This window comes from Prionailurus viverrinus, chromosome C1 (genome assembly GCF_022837055.1).
Source record: "Prionailurus viverrinus isolate Anna chromosome C1, UM_Priviv_1.0, whole genome shotgun sequence".
NCBI lineage: Eukaryota > Metazoa > Chordata > Mammalia > Carnivora > Felidae > Prionailurus > Prionailurus viverrinus.
The window spans coordinates 7620607-7632720 of NC_062568.1; positions in this window are offsets into that span (position 1 = coordinate 7620607).

Consider the following 12114-nt stretch of genomic DNA (forward strand, 5'->3'; position numbering starts at 1 on the left):
CCTCTTTTCATGTGCTCATGATCGAAGAATGGTTTTGGCACTTTTATGTGGTTAAAAAGAATCAAAAGAAAAAGCGTATTTAATGACACGTGAAAATTATATGAAATTCAAATTGTAGTGGCTATGAATAGTTTTATTGGAGCAAGCCGCATGCCCATTTGTTTACATATAGTTCATGGCTGCTTTTGTGACAGAGTAGTTGTGACAGACGCTATCCTAGAACCTAGAATATTAACTATCTGTCCCTTTACAGAAAAACATTTGCTGATTCCTGACATAGCCTCCTACCAGCTGTGTCAACACGAAATTTACTAACACATTACGAGCTTCAGTTTCCTTATCTGAGGGGGGATGTTAACACTGACTGCAGAATTATTAGGAATATTACATGAGATAAAGTGCCTAATGTAATGGCGATAAATGATTGCCATTTTTTTTTTCTTAACGGAATTGGAGGAAGAGAAGTATTTCTTGGTCTCTGTGTTGTGATTCTACATAACGGAAGTGGCCACCAGTCTCACTGAGGTTTCTGGCTGCCTGACAATGCATTGGATGCTGTCTTAGTCATGTCTGGCCACCATAACAAAATACGATAGACTGGGTGGCTTAAACAACAGAAATTTATTTCTCACACGTCTAGAGGCTGGAAGTCCCATGATTTGAGTGAATGGTCAGGTTCTGGGGAAAGCTCCCTTCCTGGTTTGCAAATGTCCTCCTTTTCATTATATTCTCACATGGTAGAGCGAGAGTGAGAGTGAGAGAGAGGGAGAGAGAGAAATGATGCAAGAGTGCATGCGCTATGGTGTTTCTTTCTTCCTCCTCCTCCCCCACCTCTTTCTTCTCTTCTTCTTCTTCTTCTTCTTCTTCTTCTTTTCTTCATCTAAGGGCACTTACCCATCATGGCACTCCACCCTCATGACTTCATCTAACTCTAATACCTCCCAAAGTTCTCACCTCAAAGCACCATCACTTTGGAGATTAGGATATCAATATATGACTTTGGGCAGAAGTGGGGCCGAGGGACATTCAGTGTATTACAGACACTCTAGTTGAATCCCCGACAGATATTCCACAATTTCTTCAATGCGCAGCAGCATCTGATTCCACGCCAGCTTTAGGAAAGAACTCTCATTAGTTTTAACCAATGAGGCACCCCAAGTGAAGTCAGTCAGAGGGGGACACTTTCAGTTATCTCAGTTCCTACAAGGTGCCACTACACTGAGTGGCAGCAAGAAAAAATATGCATGTTTCCACAGAAAAAAGAAATGTTACACCCGAAAAAGTCAATAACACCCCTCATGAGTATCATCCAAAGTCACGCAGCCCATCTTGTCATATTTCCAGGTAACCTACTCCTTCGCGAAACCCTATGTGTCCAATGAACATGGATACCAGGATATTCGCTAGGAGTTCTGGGACACAAATGCCGTCTCTTCTATATAGTGTTGTGAGCAGATATGAAACCTAAAATTGCTACAGCATTTTATGCCTGTATTTCACAACTAGGCAATCCAGTTTCAAGTAAAACAAGAAATACAGAGAAAAAGCCAAGGCATAAGAATCAGAGAAGAACAAATAGTACTCAATCAAGCCACATCTGGACCATTTCCAACCTGTGAGCTTCTCAGTCTTTCAGAGCTTCAGTCACATTGAGTTGGATTTCTTGAAATTTGCCAACACGATCAACTCACGGCTACAGTCAGGCTCTGCCTGTAGATTTGGGTTGACGGTGGACCTACCAATACCGCTCAGGTGATCCCATTACAGGCCGGTAGTCAGAGAAGCAAGATGTAGACTCAGGAACGTGCTAAACTTTTATATGTTTGGATCCACTCACAGTTTATAAAACATCTCCTATACACTGCTTACCAAACTTAAATTGTTACTTAGCATCACTGTGTTTGAAGCTCTCTGCTCAACAACGAGAGATGCAAAGATGAATCGAGCGCATTACTAGTCCTCAAGGACTTAGTGACCTCGTGGTGACGAACAACGTACAAACTACATGAGGAATTAAAACGGGAGGCAGAATAAAGTGAGAGGCAGACTCTGCGTGGTACGAAAGCCAGAGAAGGAGAGTTATTGCCCCCATTAGATCCTCACAGCAGCTCTGTGGGGAGGTGGAACAGATGTTTCTATCCTCACTGTTACAGATTAGGAGATTCTGAAAGGTCCAGTGTAACTGGAGTAATTAGGGACACATTAATTGTGCTCCGAGATTCTGGCTCAAAGCCCAATATTCTTTCCATTCTTCCACGAAACCTCTTAACAATAATAACGGCATCATAGAAAAAAAGAGTATTGTTTATTAAACACTCAATAAAAGGCTGACATAGAGGAACCAGACGTGTATTGTCAAGGAAGAAAATGGGAAATGTATAAGATAATAAGGACCAATGGAGACTGGGAAAAACCACAGGCCACCCGTTCCAATTAAGGGGAAGCAACTACTCAGCTCATCATTGACCAATATTGTCAAAACCTTACATTTTTCAAGATTCAGAAATCTAAAAATGGATATTTATAAAGTATTTTAACATTTTAGCAAGGCCTGTTAATTCTTTCTTACACGCCTTCCAAACACCAGAGTGATCCATTTAAAGCACAGGTTATTGTTCCTCCATCCACCCCACATATTAACCTGGAAGCCCACCCATCCTGGGTATTATAAGAATCATTAGGGGCGCCTGGGTGGCTCAGTCGGGTGAGCGTCTGACTTTGGCTCAGGTCATGATCTCATGTCTTGTGAGTTCGAGCCCCGCGTCCGGTTCTGTGCTGATAGCTCAGAGCCTAGAGCCTGCTTCCGATTCTGTGTCTCTTCCTCTCTCTGCCCCTCCCATGCTCGTTCTCTCTCTCTCTCTCTCTCTCTCTGTCTCAAAAATAAATAAACTTATTTTTTTAATCATTAACTTATTATAAGGGTTAGTTTTTATTATGTGGGAGGAGGTGTTGGAGTCTAAAAACTGAAGTCAAAAAACACAGGCTAAGAGTCACTGATCCATCACTTAATGCAATGGTCTGGGAGAATACCTAAATCCCAGTGTAAATACACATAGACACACAGACACACACACACACACACACACACACTTTTTTTCTTTTCTTTTTAAAAATATTTTAACATTTATTTATTTTTGAGAGATACAGAGAGGGAGTGAGTAGGGGAGGGGCAGAAAAAAGGTAGGGAGGACCAGCATCGAAAGCAGGCTCCAGGCTCTGAGCTGTCAGTACGAAGCCAGACGTGGGGCTCAAAGCCACAAACCCCGAGATCATGACCTGAGCCAAAGTCAGATGCTTAACTGACTGAGCCACCCAAGTGCCTCCCTCCACACACATTTTTTTAATACATGCTTTTAAAAAAAATGTTTATTTATTTGTTTTGAAAGAGAGAGAGCCAGGGAGGGGCTGAAAGAGAAGAATCCCAAGTAGGCTTTGGCTGTCAGCACAGAGCCCAAAGCAGGGCTCGATCCCATGAACCATGAGATCATGACCTGAGCTGAAATCAAGAGTCAGACACTTACCTGACTGAGCCACCCAGAGGCCTCTAAATAAACACTTTTTATATGAAGTCCAAAGTTTATAATTCATCCTACGGGGCATATATGTACAGTTACGAAAACTGATAAATAGATAGACATAGCTGTAGTTATGGGCATATCATTATTCGCGCAAGAAAGTTCAACTCTGAATATCAGATGAAATTCTGACTCTGGTACATTAGGTAGATGGCATCTCCTATAGAGGCTTGTCTCTAAGCAGCTCATTTCTAGATGTAAATACTGCATGTTTTACACTTAAAAACAAGTGGCCATATCACCCATCATTGTCTGAGGCATATTCACAGATTCCTTATTCAAAGACTGTTATTTCCAACTAGAAAATTCATATCAAACAGCGAACAAATCGGGGCACCTGGGTGGCGCAGTCGGTTGGGCGTCCGACTTCAGCCAGGTCACGATCTCGCGGTCCGGGAGTTCGAGCCCCGCGTCGGGCTCTGGGCTGATGGCTCAGAGCCTGGAGCCTGTTTCCGATTCTGTGTCTCCCTCTCTCTCTGCCCCTCCCCCGTTCAAGCTCTGTCTCTCTCTGTCCCAAAAATAAATAAACGTTGAAAAAAAAATTAAAAAAAAAAAAACAGCGAACAAATCAAAATTGTCCTATGGACCAAAGCACCTTGTCAGGAACGTGCCCAGGCTTTTCTACTTATTCAGTACCTAAAGTTTTCTTGTTCACAAACTAGAGACAGTCACAGCATCTAACTGCAGGTATTCAGGCTTCATAGATGATTTGGTCTCAGGAGCTTTTGGACATTTTATTTCCTGATATTATGAGAAGTGAGGAATCCCACTCAGCCCTCCCATGAGATCGCTACGATATGATGCCATTAAAGATCTGAAATAACACCGGGGCAGCCTCTGGAACAGGCTGATTTGATGTAGCACCATACTGCACAGAGGGGATCTTAGGGAATTCGACGTTCCATTCCCTCTCACATTGCCTGGTACAAAACATGTGCATAATAAATCTTCGTTGAATAAGCAATTGAATGGAAGGAATGAAAAAGAAATGGATGCTAACACGGACATGAGATTCTCGTGGATTTGGAGCTTCACTTTCTAGGGTAGCCAAGCAATAATAGAATTTAACACCAAGTGCTTTCCATTGTTAAGTCAACATGAAGTGCTCCTTCCAGAAGGCAGTCTGGTTGCTGACGATGACCATGGGAGAGCACCAAGTATGTATGAGGCATGGCGATACATTAGCCCTTCCGTTCATACAAATGGCATCCATGAATGCAAGCAGTCCGGTCCTAATTCTTCACGTGCTGGACACTTGATCTGAGATGTTAAACTCTTTTTAAGCAGCCCAGCCATTGACAAGCCCAGTGACTCTTGGCCAGATGTATTTCATATGTGTTCTTATGCCCATTGTGCTGGGTGCTGCTTCCGTCTGATATTCCATCTCCTAAATCAAACACGAAACACACAATGAACTCGGAGGCCAGATTTTTTCATATCTCTCCACAGAGAAATTTAAGAAAGAAGAACAAAGGTTGCACCTTTCATCTGGGTGAGAAGTAGCAAATTAAATCCTCATCTTGTCCCTATCACCACCACAAATAGAAAACATATCCGGGAGCTCTAATGTCTTTGGACATTACATTACATGCATGTCAAATTTTATAACTGATTATAACTCATTTCAAAACAACACAGGAATTTCTCCACAACTAAATAATTGGTACTGTACATTGTGAATGCCAAGTGGAAAGACAAAAAGAATGACAATCTTACAGAATATGTGGGTAGCAGAGCAAAACCTGTTTGTGCCTGTCAAGCTGTATAACTGCTTCAATTTTTTTCTTTGCCACACATTTGAAATTAAGTCAACACAAGAACATGGGAAATCTGTCTCCTGGGATTACTATAGTATAAATAAAATATAGTACAAGAGACTGGAATTTTTTTAACAGATTTTGTAGGACTGTCTGTCCATACTTGTCTCCATAAGGACGACTGAATAAGTGTGGCTTTCAAATCCCAGTAAAGCAGAATACGTGCACGTAGCTGGTTCAGTCAGTAAAGTGTTAGACTCTTGATCTCAGCTCAGGTCATGATCTCACAGCTCCTGGGACTGAGTCCTGTGTAGGGCTCTGCACTGATAGCACAGAGCCTGCTTGGGCTCTCCCTGCCCCTCCCGACTTATTTTCTCTCTCTAAATAAACATGAGAAAAACAAATAAACAAACAAACATGAGAAAAAATTTAAAAGCTCAGTAAATCAGAATAAACACTTCCTACCTCTTCATCAGTTTTCCTTCCAGATTAAAGTTCTTCATGTATCCGAAAGTATACTTATTATACCTTCTAAGGTTTTTAGGGTATTCCCTTCTCTAAGATAGCGATGAGTTCTACCATTTTTGTTTTCTGCATCTTGATCATTTCTCCTAAATCACTGGGCTCTTCGATTTTATCCCTCAACGGTATTACCACTCTTTGGTTCTTTGGTTCTATCTGGTTTAATTTTCTCCTCCTTTTCTATTTCCTCCTCTTCTTCTTTCTCGCCATCTTTTTCTTTTTTTTTTTTAATTTTTTTTCAACATTTTTTATTTATTTTTGGGACAGAGAGAGACAGAGCATGAACGGGGGAGGGGCAGAGAGAGAGGGAGACACAGAATCGGAAGGAGGCTCCAGGCTCTGAGCCATCCGCCCAGAGCCTGACGCGGGGCTCGAACTCACGGACAGTGAGATTGTGACCTGGCTGATGTCGGACGCTTAACCGACTGCGCCACCCAGGCGCCCCTCGCCATCTTTTTCTTATTTCCTTTTTTTTTCTCTTTTCCCATCTTCTTCATACCCCCCTTCTCATGGTCAACAAGATTCTGTATAATTGACTCTTGTCTGTTTTTTTTAACCACTTTCTCCCTATTTTTTCCCACACACATTCATCTCCAAAATTAAACTTACAATTTCCCAACTAAGAGCATTTATGTTTGCTCTTTGTTTGGCCTAGAAAGCTCCTTTCCAAATCTTCTTTCCCATCAATGCTATCACATATGACTATGCATTGTGCACAACACAACTCCAAGGACAACACTCATTTGTTAAGAGCATGAGCAGGGGAGGGGCAGAGAGAGAGGCAGACACAAAATCTGAAGCAGGCTCCAGGGTCTGAGCTGTCAGCACAGAGCCCGACGCGAGGCTCAAACTCACAAACTGCGAGATCATGACCTGAGCCAAAGTCGGACACTTAACCGACTGAGCCACCCAGGCGCCCCATCTGACAGCATTCATTTGGACTGTGATATGACTGGTTTTCCGGGTGTTTTTGAAAATGGTGGACTGTTTTTCCACTCTAAGGAAATTCGCGTATATATGGTCAAAGAGGGCTTTACTCCCAACCATGTGTAAAGCTCTCCTACCCATTATTTCCTATTCAGTAATTCTTTATTTTATCACTGTGTTGGTTTCCTTCATAACACTTACTGGAATAAGCAATTGTCCCATTAATTTATTTGTTACATATTCATCATATCTCTTCTCTAAGCCAAAGTTACTTGAGTTTTGTGACCTGTGACTTTTTCCACCTTGTTCTAAGCTGTATTTTGTAGTGTCTGTAATATCCCACACCATGTCTGTGACATATGAGGCCCTTTATAAAGCAGTGTTGAATAATTACAAACACAAATGAGTGAATTGGTGAACACATTTTCCCTGAACATATTTATTTTTCTTTCTCATTTCCAGCGTCCCTGTTTTAATTAGGTAGAATAAAACCCAGCCTTAAAATGATGGTCTCATGATCCAGCTGTCGTGTAATACATTTCTTTGTTCCATGAATCTTCCCCTTCTTTGAAGTCAGGTGATTAAAATTTAATTGTGGCTGTGAAATATAGCTTATCAATTAACACCACTTTAGTATTTTTGTTGATGCACATAATGTGTTTCATGATGGCAAGATGCAAGTAGGGCTTGTGTGAAGGTTAGTGTAGGATGGTGGATGGGGAAGAATAAGAAGAGAGTTTATCAATGAAGAGATGGACAGGCCAACAGAGATTTTTTTCCATCCAGTGTAAAACCAGGGGCTGCCTATTCACTGCTTAACAGAATAAGACTGGAGCTGATATTTGTGGTGCCCTATACCATATTCCTTCTGCCCATTTGATTTCAGCACAGTGGTGGTGGATAGTTCCCTGCACTTTGTGGCTTTCTGCTAAGGCATTCTCTGTTTTGCTCTCTGCCTCGAAAGGCCATGTAGCCAAAAACAGACACAACCTGGAATTAGAAGACTAAACAGAGGAATTAACACCCCCCTGCGACAATTTCCAACTGTAGGGGTATAGGACTTTGTGGCTATATATTTTAGACTCTCTCCATCTTTGGTAGGACACTTGTGAAGCAGTTTTTACGTTATTACTCAAAGGTTCAACTGAAGGATAGAGCCACAGTTATGCAGAAACCATTGATGCACTGGATATTGGGTTCATTTTTTCTTGGTTTCACCTTCCACACTTCCTTACTAGTGCCTTTGGAATTTCTTCCCCAGTAACTACCTGGCACCAATTATTTGCTTTAGCACCTACCTCTGGGGAAAACCCAAAAGATGAACACTCTAACTCTTCTCCCCTCTTGTTTCATTTGTACCCACCCAGCCTCTTTGCAATAACCTCTGTCGCATTTCTGTATTGCTCAATAATAAATTCATAACTTTTTTCTAGTAAAAAATACCAGAAATAAACCCAAGTTGATCCAAATAAGGCTGTTTAAAAGCTATACACCCCAAATTTGAGCATTCTTATTTAAGCAGTATTATTTATTTTTACCAAGTCCACCTCGTCTTACAAATGCACCAATTCTCTTTATATCTTCTGACTTTATGAATGAGATATTGAATAAAATTTAAGAAGAAAAAAAAAAAAAACTAAAGCAAGGTACAAAAAGATTTAAATTCATATACAGACCTCAGTAATTACTGCTTTCAGAGATGGGGAATTGTTCTTCATCTTTTAGCTTTATTTCCTCTTTTACAAATTGGTGCTTAAGACATCCATCTTATAGGTGAATACTAAGGATTAGCTTTAAAGCACACCTCCCTGCATTAGTCTTCCATGCTTCAATTAAAAAAAAAGAAAGTACCAAAAACAAAAAAGAAACCACAGCTGATTCTGGAATAATATGGGTTTAAACAGCATGGATCCACTTATACAGGGATTTTTTTTTTGTTTTTTGATACATATATATTGTACTATAAATGTATTTCTCTTCTGGGTATTATGTTAAAGTCAAACTGAGAAAGACAAATATCATATGATTTAACTCTTATATGGAAAGTAAAAAACAAAGATGAATAAACAAAAAGGAAACTTCTTTACTATTTTCTTAATAAAAATTTTCTTTCTCATTTTCTTTATTGTAAGAATACAGTATATAATACATATGACATGCAATATATGTGTTAATCAACTATTTATCCTTTGGGAAGGTTTATACACATGAACCAGAATGAGACCCTAGACAAAACTCATGATTATATAGTCAATTAATCTATGCCAAAGAAAGCAAGAATATGCAATGGGGAAAAGACAGTCTTTTCAAGAAATAGTGCTGGGAAAACTGGACAGCTACATGCAAAAGAATGAAACTGGACCGCTTTTTCACACCATATACAAAAATATACTCAAAATGGATAAAAAACTAAATGTGAGATCTATAGCCATAAAAATCCTGGAAAAGAGCATAGGCAATAATTCCTCTGATATCAGCCATAACAACATGTTTCTAGATATGTCTTCTAAGGCAGGTAAACAAAAGCAAAAAAAATGTTGGGACTGCATCAGCATAAAAAGTTTCTGCATAGCAAAGGAAACTAACAACAAAACTAAAAGACAATCTACTGAGTGGAAAAAAGATATTTGCAAATGATGGACCCAATAAAGAGTGAGTATCCACAATATATAAAGAACATATACAACTCAACACCAACAAAACAAAACAAACAAACAAACAAAACCAACTGATTAAAAACTGGGCAGAATACCTGAATAGACGTCCTTCCAAAAAAGATATACAGATGGCCATCAAACACATGAAAAGATGCTCAACATTACTCATCATCAAGGAAATTCAAATCAAAAGCACAATGGGATACCATCTTATGTCTGTTACAATGGCTAAAGTTGAGAAGGCAAGAAACAAAATGTTGTCAAGGATGTGGAGAGAAAAAAGAATCTGCATGCACTGTTGGTGGGAATGAAAATTGGTACTGCCATTGTGGAAAACAGTACAGAGTTTCCTCAAAAAATTAAAAATAGAACTATCATATAATTCCACTATTGGGCATTGACCCAGGTAAATGAAAACACTAACTTGAAAATATATATGCACCTCATGTTTATTGCAGCACTAATCACAATAACCAAGACATGGAAAAAACTTAAGTATCCATCAATACATGAATGAATAAGGAAAATGCTATATTCACACACGCATACACACGTGTGTGCATACACACATGTATACACACACACACACACACACACTGGAATATTACACAGCTATAAAAATGGATGAAATCATTCCATTTGGGACAACATGGATGGATCTAAAGAGTATTATGCTAAATCAGACTGAGAAAATCAGACTGAGAAAGACAAATACCTTATGATTCTGCTCATAATTGGAATCTTAAAAAAATGAATAAAGAAAATGCAGAATAAGACTGAGAAAGACAAATACCTTATGATTCTGCTCATAAGTGGAATCTTAAAAAATGAATCAATAAAGAAAATGCAGAATCAGAGAACAAACTGATGGTGACCAGAGGAGAGGGAGGTGAGGCTTTGGACAAAATGGATGAAGGGGAAAGGAAGATATAAGCTTCCAGTTATGGAGTGGGTAAGTCATGAGAATAAAACACTGACCATAAACAATACAATCAATGATATTTTAATAGCAGTGTAATGGGACAGATGGTAGCTATTTAGTGGTGAACATAGCATCATGTATAAGCTTGTCAAATCACTAAGTTGTACACCTGAAACTAATTAACATTTTGTGTCAACTATACTCAAAAAATACAAATAAATAAAATAAAAAAATTGTGCACAGATTTTGACTGTGTAGGGGCTAGTGATCCTAATCCCACATTTTTCAACAGTCAACTGTACAGCTAAATATACCAATACGGGAAAATCTCCAAAATATAGATATAAAGAAAACAAATTTTAGAATTCTAGCACAAACTGATTTATGTTTAAAACAAACCTATAATCCGTTAAAACAACATATATATATACATATAGTTTAATATATATATATTAAAACAACATATATATATCTTATATTTTATTTGGGAATATAATGGGAATTTTATATGGGAATATATACATATATATGCTTATATTTTATATGGGAATGTGAGAGTACATGTAAATATGCCACAAAAATCTGAAGTATGTATATCAGTTGTAGATGGAACATTGATGGAAGGTGTCATTGAAAAGGTATATATATTTCCCCAACTTTTGTATTTTGTGGCAGGTTCTAAGAACATCTACTCACATATTTCTTGTATAAGTATTCCCCATTCCTGTTTTATACATGGAACTCATGCAAAATTTTCCAGTCCAGACTTGCTGCACAAAGAGCTTTATTTTACTGTGGAAACAAACAAAAAGCAGAATCTGTTTGTTTGTTTGCTTGCTTGCTTGCTTTCACAGACATAATTTGGTGCCTTGCCCATATAACAATTCAATAAATGTTAAGTGATTAAATTAATCATCAAATAAACAAGCGACTGATCAAGTAGAGATAGGAAAGCTCCAATTTCTGTAAGATGAGCCTATCATTCTTACAGTTGTCCAGCAGCATGACATCTGGTATAACCTGAAAGCTGCAGGTAAGTGGCCCAGATGAGGTTCCTCAAAACTCACTTTTGCTTTCTATTTAATTTCCAACAGTATTTTTCCAGGATCACTGCTATGGCAGGAGATGGTGGTGGTATGGGACATATTCACTCAAAGTTGGAAAGATGAATTTGTTTTCCAAAATCATCTTAAAGAAAAGTTAAATGTCAATATCATTTTCATTGATACTCTCATGAAAACTATTTGGAATAACAAATCTATTTCAGGTTTTATGAAACCTTTGTAATCTGTATCACTCTAAGGTGATGGTTGTGATTGGAAACTCTGCTCAAGCATGTCTAGTTCAATAAGACTTGGCTTTATACATCCAAGCATTCAGATTCCTGGCTCAATGTTACATTAACAATACTGTTTGTCTATCATTCCTTCTTGTCTCATTTTTGCATACCTAATCTTTCTGGGAAAGAGAAATGGCAAATTTTGATATACATTGGCAAGAAAATCTAGTAAGGCTTTTTAGAAATTCCTGAGTGAAACCTATCATCAGATATCTCTCTGGAATCATCTATCTTTTGAATAAAATTCTCAGAATTATGAAATATCGATTTGTAGAGCCAAGATCTGAATCCAGGCTACCTGACTGCAGATCCAGTAAATAACAAGTAATATTTAAGCAGATATTATTCAAATCAGATAGAGCTTAAAATATTAAGATAAAAGTAACTGGTCTCAGTATACCTTTCTGGTATAATG